This window comes from Capsella rubella, unplaced genomic scaffold (assembly GCF_000375325.1).
Source record: "Capsella rubella cultivar Monte Gargano unplaced genomic scaffold, Caprub1_0 scaffold_2, whole genome shotgun sequence".
In the NCBI taxonomy this organism is placed as follows: domain Eukaryota; kingdom Viridiplantae; phylum Streptophyta; class Magnoliopsida; order Brassicales; family Brassicaceae; genus Capsella; species Capsella rubella.
Window position 1 is genome coordinate 6,571,733 of NW_006238922.1, and position 10,715 is coordinate 6,582,447.

General features: G+C 36.0%; 1 pseudogene; it reads right to left on the minus strand.

Annotated features, from left to right (window-relative positions):
* Positions 1-10,396, minus strand: part of LOC17896217 — a 50,454-nt pseudogene extending 40,058 nt beyond the window's left edge.
* Between the last annotated feature and the right edge of the window lie 319 nt (positions 10,397-10,715).

Sequence of the window (10,715 nt, forward strand, 5' to 3'; positions counted from 1 at the left end):
TACGACGACGCTGATTGGCATAGGTGAGCCGGTTGGGGGTTTGGTATATTTTCGGAACACCGAGGTTGTTGCAGCTGCGAAGGGTCTCACGAATTAGAGTGGAGCTGTGGCATCGTCGCTTGGGACATCCATCACCAAAAATAGTGGAGATGCTTTCTGATTTCAGTTTTAGTAGTAGTCGTACTTCTATGAATAAACTATGTGACATATGTACTCACGCTAAACAAACTCGTTGTTCTTTTCCGTTGAGCATTAATAAGACTTCAGAGATATTTGAAATGATTCATTGCGATATATGGGGACAGTATAGAGTTCCGTCTTTCTCTGGGGCTAGATACTTTCTCACCATTGTTGATGATTTTTCGCGTGGAACTTGTATATATCTCATGAATGCAAAGAGCGAGACACCGACAACTTCAATTTTGTTTTTCTCTCGTAGAAAGACAGTTTGGAAAGAAAATTCGATCATTACGTAGTGATAATGGAAGTGAATTTTTATCACTAATGACATTTTTTTGGAACACGACATACGTCATGAGACCTCGTGTGTGGGAACACCACAGAAAAACGGCCGCGTTGAACGTAAACACCGTCATTTCCTGAATTTTGCTAGAGCTATTTGTTTCGAAGGTCATTTGCCTATTGAATTTTGGGAAGAGTGTGCTCTAGCTGCAGCGTACCTCATCAATCGGACACCATATGTGATTCTACAAGGTAAAACTCCTTATGAAATTTTGTATAGAGGTAAGCCTTCTTATGATCATCTTTGTGTTGTGGGTTGTGTATGTTATATTCATAATCAAGACCATCACGGGGATAAAGTTGCAAGCAGAAGTCGCAAATGTGTATTTGTGGGTTGTCCTGATGGGAAGAAAGGATGAAGAGTCTTCGATTTAGAAAAAGGAATTTTTTGTGTCTCCTGTGACGTTATTTTCCGAGAAGACACTTTTCCATACCAAAAGAACTATACACAAGACATTGGTTTGGTCGATGAGCATCCATCGTTGCAACCACAAACCTGTCTCGATGAAAATCTAGTCTCTCACCCGTCTCTCGTGGAAGATACACCGGCAGTTGTAATTCCAGCTGCAGACACGACGACTTCGAGTGCATCTTCAGCGGACGACAGCTCTAACGATGATGCAGTGACAAGTAACTCTGAAAATGGAGAAGAACATGTTGACTCCGAAATTGAAGTAGAACTTGATATGGATAATGCTCCAATTTCTGTTCGCAAAGAAGCTTGCCAACGACGTCCACCGGGGTATCTCGCTGACTACGATACTAAACTTTTGTAACTGGATCTACTAGTTTATATCATCTATCCGATGTGCTGTCTAACGAACGCTTCTCTGCAAGTCACAAAGTGTTCTTGGCTGCTATCACCATTGCAAGCGAACCGAAAAATTTCTCTGAAGCGATGCCAGATGCTCGCTGGATAGATGTAGTTGGAAATGAAATTACCTCTCTCCAACTGAGTAATACGTGGACGCTTACCTGACGAGAAAAAGGCCATTGGTTGTCAATAAGTCTTTTCTATTAAACACCGTGCTGATAGCTCCATCAAACGTTACAAAGCAAGATTAGTCGTTTTGGGAAATAGACAAGTTAAGGGTGTTGACCATGGTGAGAAAATTGCTCCAGTTGTTAAAATGGCAAAAGTACGTTCTTTTCTTGCTGTGGTCTCCGCACGAAACAGGGAAGTAAGATGGACGTCCATAACGCTTTTCTACACGGTGATTTGGAAGAAAAAGTGTACATAAAACTTCCTCCGGGTTTCTCTAAGCAAACTGATGGGAAGGTATGTCGTTTAAGAAAGTCTTTATACGGTTTAAAGCAAGCACCAAGATGCTGATTTGCTAAACTTTCGACGTCTTTGGAAAAATATGGGTTTCAACAATCTCAGTCCTATTACTCTTTGTTTGTGTTCAAGAAAACGGCGACTGAAATAAGAGTTCTTATTTACGTGGATGATTTGGTTATTACGGGAAATAATGTTGAAGCAATCGAAGCTTTCAAATTATATCTCAGCACATGGTTCCACATGAAATACCTTGGTGTGTTGAAATATTTTTTGGGAATTGAGGTAGCTTGAAATTCATAAGGTATATATTTGAGTTAGAGAAAATATACACTTGATATCTTATCAGAAACAGGACTACTAGGCTCACAACTTGCTGCATTTCCTCTTGAACAACATCATCAACTTGGCTTGGCAAAAGGTTCTCTTCTACCCGATCCCGAACCATACCGACGATTGGTTGGGAAGTTGATCTATCTCAACGTCACTCGACCCGACTTGTCTTACTCCGTGAACGTGTTTTCACAATTCATGAAAGCTCCTCGTGCAGATCATTGGACAGTAGATTGCCGCTTCTTGAGTACCTTAATCCACAGTTAGGTGTTCTGAATGTTGCAGCCAAGTTGATTCAGGTCCAAAGATGCACGTTTCTTGTGGGAACTATCAAGAACTTGGTCAAGGAGATTCAGTTACTCATCTTCACTACAACATGCGTGACATGGTTTACCTGTTAGTGCATACATCTGAAGGAACGGTGGATGCAACAAAAGTGAGGAAAGCTCTGAACCAAGATCACAAGTTAGAATCTTCTCCCACAGATTGTAGCGGAGCTCCATTGGATATGTTCAGGCGTCAAGACAATACAAAGCTCGCTAAGTATCTGAAAATGAAAAGGAGAATATTTCAGAACCCTTATGAGTATTGTACAGATGACTTTGTGAGTGTTATCATCTAAAATCATTCAGTTGCTGCGTCTAATTAACCGTTGCGCGCGTTTCGTTTCTGAGTGTTATTTTCTGTGTGTTTTGGGCATCATGCTCGATATATGAAGGACCTTACCTAAACGAATACCACAAGAGACAACTAAAAAAAGAGTTTGGTAAGCAAATCAAACGTTTTTGTGTATCCCGTGGAAAAGTTGAAAAAACTAGACAGTTAATCTTCTTTATACGTTTCAGGAGTTGAGCCATTGTCATTTGAGCAGCGTCGTGGTGAAGCCATTTTTATTCCGGCTGGTTCCACCTTCCAAGTTAAGAATCCAACGGTGAAAAGGAAAAGAAATACACTTTCTTTTCGCTTTCGTTTACATAAAAACTGATTCTTGCACATATATGTATAAACACAGTCGAACGTTCAGATAGCATTTGACTTCTAGTTTCCTGAAAGCGTTAGGGAGGGCGTGAGACTAGCTGAAGAGATTCGATGTTTACCTAACAATATGAGGCAAAAACATCAGATTCTAGAGGTACCAACACAAAACTATTCTTCATTCCTTTTATAACATTAACCCTCAAATGCCTTATTGCTAAACTGTTGAAGTTTTTGGGTTTTAATAGATTGGAAAGCTGTCGCTATACGCAGCAAGTTCAGCTATCAAAGAGGTTCAGAAACTGGTATTGGATCCTAAGTAAGTCTTAAAAACTTCATAATGGAATAAAGCAAAATCCAAACCTTTGAGCTCAAAATATTTGGTTTTTATTGTAATAGGTGCAAGATTGGGAGCAGAGCTGGGTTTCGACTTTCAAGTATCTTAACTTGACCAAAGCAATCACTGAGAAGTTGGACCATGCAGTGAAGCGGCCGCAGTAGATCAGCTGTCAGTAATCAGACAGGCCTTGTACATACATTGTTGTGAATTTAGTGCACTCTAGATAAATTGTATCAATTACATAGTCTACATGTATATACTTTTCATGTGAATCATTCCCTTGAAAACATCCCACTGGATTGTAGACAGGCTGTTGCAAGCTACTTCTCTTTAATGAATAAGAGAAGAAGCAGAGACTTGCAAGAAAATAGAAGTGATCGAATTGGTTGATTAAGCATAGGTTTTAAACAACTATATCTTTCTACAATGAACTTGAAATTTGGTTAAATTTCATTATATATGCTCTGGGTGGGATCTTGAATAAAAAGACTTGGTGGTGAAAACTAGTTTTAAAATTTTAATTCCCTCCTCAGTAGATAATGCTCATGCTGAGTCAGTATGATATATGAGGTCGAATGTTAGATGCCTAAAGGCAGAGGGCTGCCTGTACTAGTCCCCCTGTAATATATCGTTTCAAACGCAGTACAAAAGCTTAAAAATACCTTATTTATTTTTTATTTGGACATTTAATACCTGATCTTTTTTGGTTGGAAGAATAATACCCAAAATAATAAAAACGTGTAATTTAATACCTAAACTATTTAATATTGACATTTTCCTACCTACGATCTTTCAACCAAAAAAATATTCCGATTTTACCCTTCTTCATTTATATTTATTATTAGTGCGTAAATGACATGAAATTAATTACAATTTTATTGAAAGAAAAATATTTGCTAGTAATATTTCATTGATCATTAATTTATAGATTTAATTCAAAATATATATTTCATTTTTATCCAGAAAATAATAAGTGATTCAATGTTTATTTTAAATTATATGTTTCATATCCAAAATATATATTTCATTTTTATCCAAATATATTTTTTAAAGAAATTTAATGAAAGATATATATATATTAAATTATATATTTCATATCCAAAAATGATATGTATATTTCATATTTCATTTTTATCTAAAACTTTTTAAGATATCCAATGAAAGAAATATTTGGAATTATATATTTTATATCCAAAAATTATATTCTATTTTTATCCAAAACTTTTAAGAGATCCAACCAAAGATATATTTTGAATTATATATTTCATATCTAAAAATGATTATTGAAGTATGAAATATATATATTTAATTAAAGGTATAAAGAATTATTACAATGAAATAGTAAAGTAAAATGTAGTCTTTTATGCATTAATAATAAATAGAAGTGAATAGGGGGTAAAATTGGAATATATTTTTTGTTGAGAGATCGTAGGTAGGAAAATGACAATATTTAATATTTTAGGTATTAAATTGCATATTTTTATTAGTTTGAGTATTATTCTTCCAACCTAAAAAAATGAGGTATTAAACGTCTAAATAAAAAATAAATGAGGTATTTTAAAGCTTTTTTCCCTATTTGATTTCAAGAATATGATCGAATAAGGAAGATAAGTGTATCATTTACTCAAACCAGCAAACATATAAAACAGAAACAGTTTTGATACAAACCACAAACCATTTTGTTCTTGGACAAACATAATACTAGAAAAGAAGTCGGTTTCATTATACAGCAACACACAAGGTTTAGATAAGTGTATCATTCAATACTCAAACCAGCAAACATAAAACTTCAAAAAAAAAAAACAGTTTTGATACAAACCACAAAAGCATAACACAGTCTCGTTTATTATTCGGTTGATTCGCTGGTGCCCAAGTTGGTAAGAGATCAGGTTCGGCTACAAAAACATAAGAACTGATATGATTATGGGAAGCTTCAAGATATGTCGTTATTGTTTTGAGCGTATCTTCTCAACCACGACTAATCGATGCACGAAACGACTTGGAGAAGATGCTCAACTCAACTACAGAACTCCTCAAAGAAGAATCAAGTCAAACCACTAGTAAAAAAAATACATATAGCCACTTGGCAGTCGCGAAAATTCGTGGCTATAAGGTGATTTTTTAAAAAACAGCCACGAATTTTCCACGAATTTTTTAAGCTACGACCCTATAGCCACGAATTTTAAGGCACAGCCACGAATTGCCAAGTGGCTATAGAGATTTTTTTTACTAGTGAACGGAGTTCAGACGCAGGAGTTATTGATTTTACAAATCATATGTTTTCCAGTTTACCCGATTCAGATATGCGTCCATTCAACGAAGGATTCCAAACGGGCCAAAATGAATTAAGCTACAAACCAAGTTGTATTACAATCTTGATCCATGAGAGAAGCCCAATTAGGTGAATTAATCCCAAAAAATAATGAAGAACAATCGATTTTCGTCCATGGCAAAATAACATTTAATTCTTTCGATTTCTCTCTCTTACATGCACTTTAGCGTTAGGATTTCATCTCCCTAGATGCTCTGCATGTTGCGCTATTATTATGGACGTTTTTGATGTATTTTCTCTCTATATAATGAGGTTATATCATGAATAATAAGATTAAGCCTTTTTGATATTTTTGGAACCTTTTGAGAGTGTTTATCATTTTTCGTCAATGGTGTGATACCCATTGGTTTGGTTAATCGTGCGTAATATCCATTGATCAATGCATGATCCGTCTTGGTGTGTCATATCCAGGGGGTCTTGTCGAGAGTGATTCTCATTGTCACCCTTGAATTCGTCTTAGTGTGTCATATCTAAGGGATTCAAGATCGGTAAATCAAGAGTCTTCCGCAGCTCTTGTGCGACCATTCGCTCCACCATCCTTGTTCTCCGTGGCTTCACCGTCCGTTGAACCTAAGGAATATCTTTCACCATCTTAGAGTGTCGAGTCCTCGAGAGGATTTTTATCAAGAACCAAAAAGAAAAAGTCAATGAGATTCATAACAAATGTTCGTCTCTATTAGAAAAAAGGTGACACGGTATTTATATGGGTAAATTGGTTTTTAGAATCTATTTTGCCAACAAACACTTCATTTCTCTTTCAGAAAAAAAAAAAAAGTTTTATCAGAGAGGCTAAAGAGTTTCTAGACGTTTCGTCGAATACCTTCAAGGGCTTCATCCAGTTGATGAAATTGAAAACCATCATAATCTGCAACACATAGTCATATAGCATCAAACAAGTTCCGATGAAACACTAACTAAAAGTGTTGTTAAGACCATCTCCAATGTATTCCCCTATAAATAAAAGAAAAAATAGAGTTCTATATGCTCTTACGCAAACTATTCTCCTCCCACACAAATAGCTGAGAAAATCATAATTTACCTGCTAGTTCCCGAATTCATTCATTGGGTTGGGTTATCAATGCAAACAGAAGGGATGTGTTTGACTTTGTAATAATCTGCTCCTCCTTCCGACCATCTATTCTTCCATTCCTCTCCCATATCATAAAATCTCAGATACTTTAAGGATCGCAGCACATCATCAGGAATCTCCTTTAGTTTCTTGCAATTCGAAATAAGAAGAGAATTGAGAAGTGGCATGGAGCCTTCTTCTACTATCCATTCTTCCCACTCATCTAATTCACAAAAATGTAGTGACTGCAACTGAGGGAACCCACCCCTAGAGCAAACCATTCTCCTCCCACAGAAAGAATTTCGAATTAAAATAACATCTTTCAATTGACCAAACTTCTCTAGAATGGGCATCGGATCCTCCTCCAAACGACACTCATCTAGAACCAGGCGTGTAAGACTTGAAGGAAACTGCAATTCATCAGATAACAATGGTATATTAATATCCAAATTCAGCTGTTGGAGATTAATGAATTCGAATAGACTTCTCCATTCTTTCGTCCCCTTAGCAGCCCCGTTAAGTGTTATATCAAGAGTTTCCAGGTGTCTAGCTCCACCTATCGATGCAGATAGGGTTTCTAAACTGCTCTCACCAGTTAATTTGATTTGAAGAGTCCTCAACATCGTCATCCCACAAAGATCCTCTAAACTGCAATTCTCTGTTGAGAAATTAGTCAAGGTCTCCAAGTTTACTAGATGGCTCAATTCCAACTTTGTCTTCATATGCATAACATATGGTAATGTAAGGTATCTCAATTCTTTCATCCCCTTCAAGACATTAGGCACGAATATAAACTCTCCATCCACATCTAAATTTAGATAGACCAGCAACTTTAGATTTCCTAGAGAAGAGGGTAGATAAGATATGTCCGCACCTTCTAAGCTCAGATATCTTAAGTGGATGAGCTTTCCAATGCCAGAAGGTAACTTCCTTCCTTTGAAAGTGACTCTAGGGAGATGTAATACTCTCAACACTTGTAACCTTGTAAAGCTTACACAGGAAACTTTACAAAAGTTCCTCCATATATTCTTCTTGAGAACGATGAGAGATCGAACCTTTGAATTATTTCTCTCTCTCTCAACATGTAATGCAGACGGTTCATGTGAGACAAATCTTCGAGATGTACTTTCAGACGGGGAGCTGTTACCGACAATTTGTAGGAAGTTCTCTTCTTTTGCTTTTGACAAACAAGGATCTCTCATCAAGTCATGCAAACGGCATTTTTCAAATCTCCAAGTGGTAGATATAACCATATTTCTCTTTACCAATTCTTCTATGTAGCTATCTCCAACATCTCTAATGCTCTCTCCATTGGTATACTTGATTATTCCTTCTGCAGCCCAGTAATAGTGCAATTCTTCGATACTTATTTCGTAATCTTCTGGAAAATGGGCCAAGTAGAGGAAGCAATACTTTAAATGACCAGGCAGCTCTTCAAAGCTCAGAGACAATACACGGTTCAATAAATTGTTGTTGCCATCATTGGCTCTTCCAACGAGATGAGATTCAATATTCTTAGATACTCGTTCCCAGTAGAGTTCTGTGTAATTTTCAGCCAACAATCCCCCTAACACCCTGACAGCCAAAGGCAATCCCCCACAATGTTTAAGCATTCGTCTACCCATTTCTTCCATTTCCTTAGCTTCGGTTCTACACAACATCATCAAACAAATAAAAAATACATCATTTATACCATGAAAAGAATTTCAGTTCAGTATGATGTAATAATGATATACTACAATAAGCTATTTTAAAGCTATGTCTTCCGAGACATAGGTGATCCTCGTTATGACGATGGTCTCCGTCTCTGGTTCTCCACCCGCTAATATTTTTAAATTCAGTTTTATTTTCCAAATACTTTCTAATTTTTCAAACCAACTGAAACATTCTTTGTACACATGGTTTTTGATTGAATAAAATTTTACATTCAATTCAAAAAAAAAAAAGCTATGTCTTGCGATCATCCCTTCTTGAATGCTTACCAGATCCATTCATATTTATGTGATCAAAGTCTATAAGAAATATATATATATATATATATATATCCTTCATTTGAATGCTTACCAGATGCATCTTTCATTGGCATCGCTATTCTTTGGAAAAGTGTCCAACTGTCTGCATCAGATAGGCATTCTGGTTTAAAGTTGATAAATGGTTCTTCACGTCCAGCGACTTATAACACAGAGAGCAGAATGAGTGTGAACTGGAATATTATCTTTCTTTCATTAAGTAGCATAAAAGGTCATCATCACCTTTTTTTTGTGGAAATATTGGTTTGATTAGGTTCCAATCTTCTTCTTTCCATATGTCATCAATGACAATTAATGATTTTGATGTTTCCAACAATCTAGAGAGTTCATCTTGGAGTCTTTCTTCTTTCATCTGCATGATTTCGTTTTCTTCTGCTTTGGTTCTGAAACTTTGCAAGATATTTTGCCACACATTCTTCCGATCACAAACTTGTGAAACACATACCCACGCAAGTCTATCAAACTTCTCCGTAACCTTGTCGTGATGAAAAGCTTGTCTAGCAAGGGTGGTTTTCCCAAGACCACCCATCCCGGTCATTAGAACAATTTGATCATTATCTTCCTCCACCAAATATCCAACCAACTTCTCTACGTTTTCTTCCAGCCCCACAAGATTGCTTTTTTCCTGTCTAGCGAATTCTTTTCTTTCAGGAAGAGGTTGTTGATCCCTCATGTCGCCAATAATCTTTTGTACTCCTTGAGTTTCCATATCACGAATCACCTTAGAGATCCTATTACTTAAGCTTCCAATTTCTAAAGCGATTTCCCTGCGTTCAGGAATGATGCAAGCAAGTCTTCTCATACGTTCCTTGATGCCACCACTTTTTTGGAGTTGGTCTTTTAGGATAAAAGTTTCAAGTATATCTTCCGCGTCAAAAATGATTTCCTTGATCACTTCCACACAGTTCCTCACCCTCGCACTTGTATGCTTTTTAGCCTCTGCGTCTTCCATAAATGACTTTAACCTGCCTAGATCAGTTTTTAGTTCATCAACTTGATCTTCAACTCCCTGAAATTGTTTGTGTTCATGGCTCAGTAGGTTCCAAAGATTTTGTATTCCAAATGACAGAAGCTCCGTAGCCATAGTGCCTCCTGCTTAAATAGTAATGAAAATAACAACCAAGTTACTTAATATTGACGAACATTTCTAATCATAACATATTCACTAGAGCCAAATATCACAAGTTCCGTAAGATGATAAGATTTTGATAATTCCATTAAAGCCTATAAAGACTAAACCTAATTATTCTAGTGAGTAACCTGTAAGATCCAATGAAATTGCCAGAAATTTATATGGATATAGACAAGGTTTTAGTTTCAAAACTTGAAAGATATATATGTGGAGAAAAATAAAGAAAGATTTCATTCACCGTAAACAAAAAATTTTGCCATGAACAAAAGAAAACAGATTGATAACATTAACAGAAAAATGACTAACCTCTTTAGCTCATCCTGAGGAAGAACTACCTCACATATTTTCAAGACTTAATTTCCCTTCTTTCTGATATTTTGTTTTTCAGACTTTTCAACTATCGACAACTCATGGTGTTCTTAACCACATACTTTTTTTTTGTCTATCTTTCTCTTTATCTATTCTTTTTTTTTTTGCAGAAATATTTTTCTTTTGTTATGAAATTATTATTTTATATATAGGTGTGAGGAAAGTAATTATATAAGTGTTTGTTTTATATTAGTATATATATATATTATATTTGTAATTGGTTGAAAGGGAGAGAAAGTGACGAAGAGGAAAGAGAGTGAATTATTATTAGTCTTGCATTTTTGTTGCTTTCGTACACACAGTTGTGTATTAAAAAGAACTTAACTGACCACAA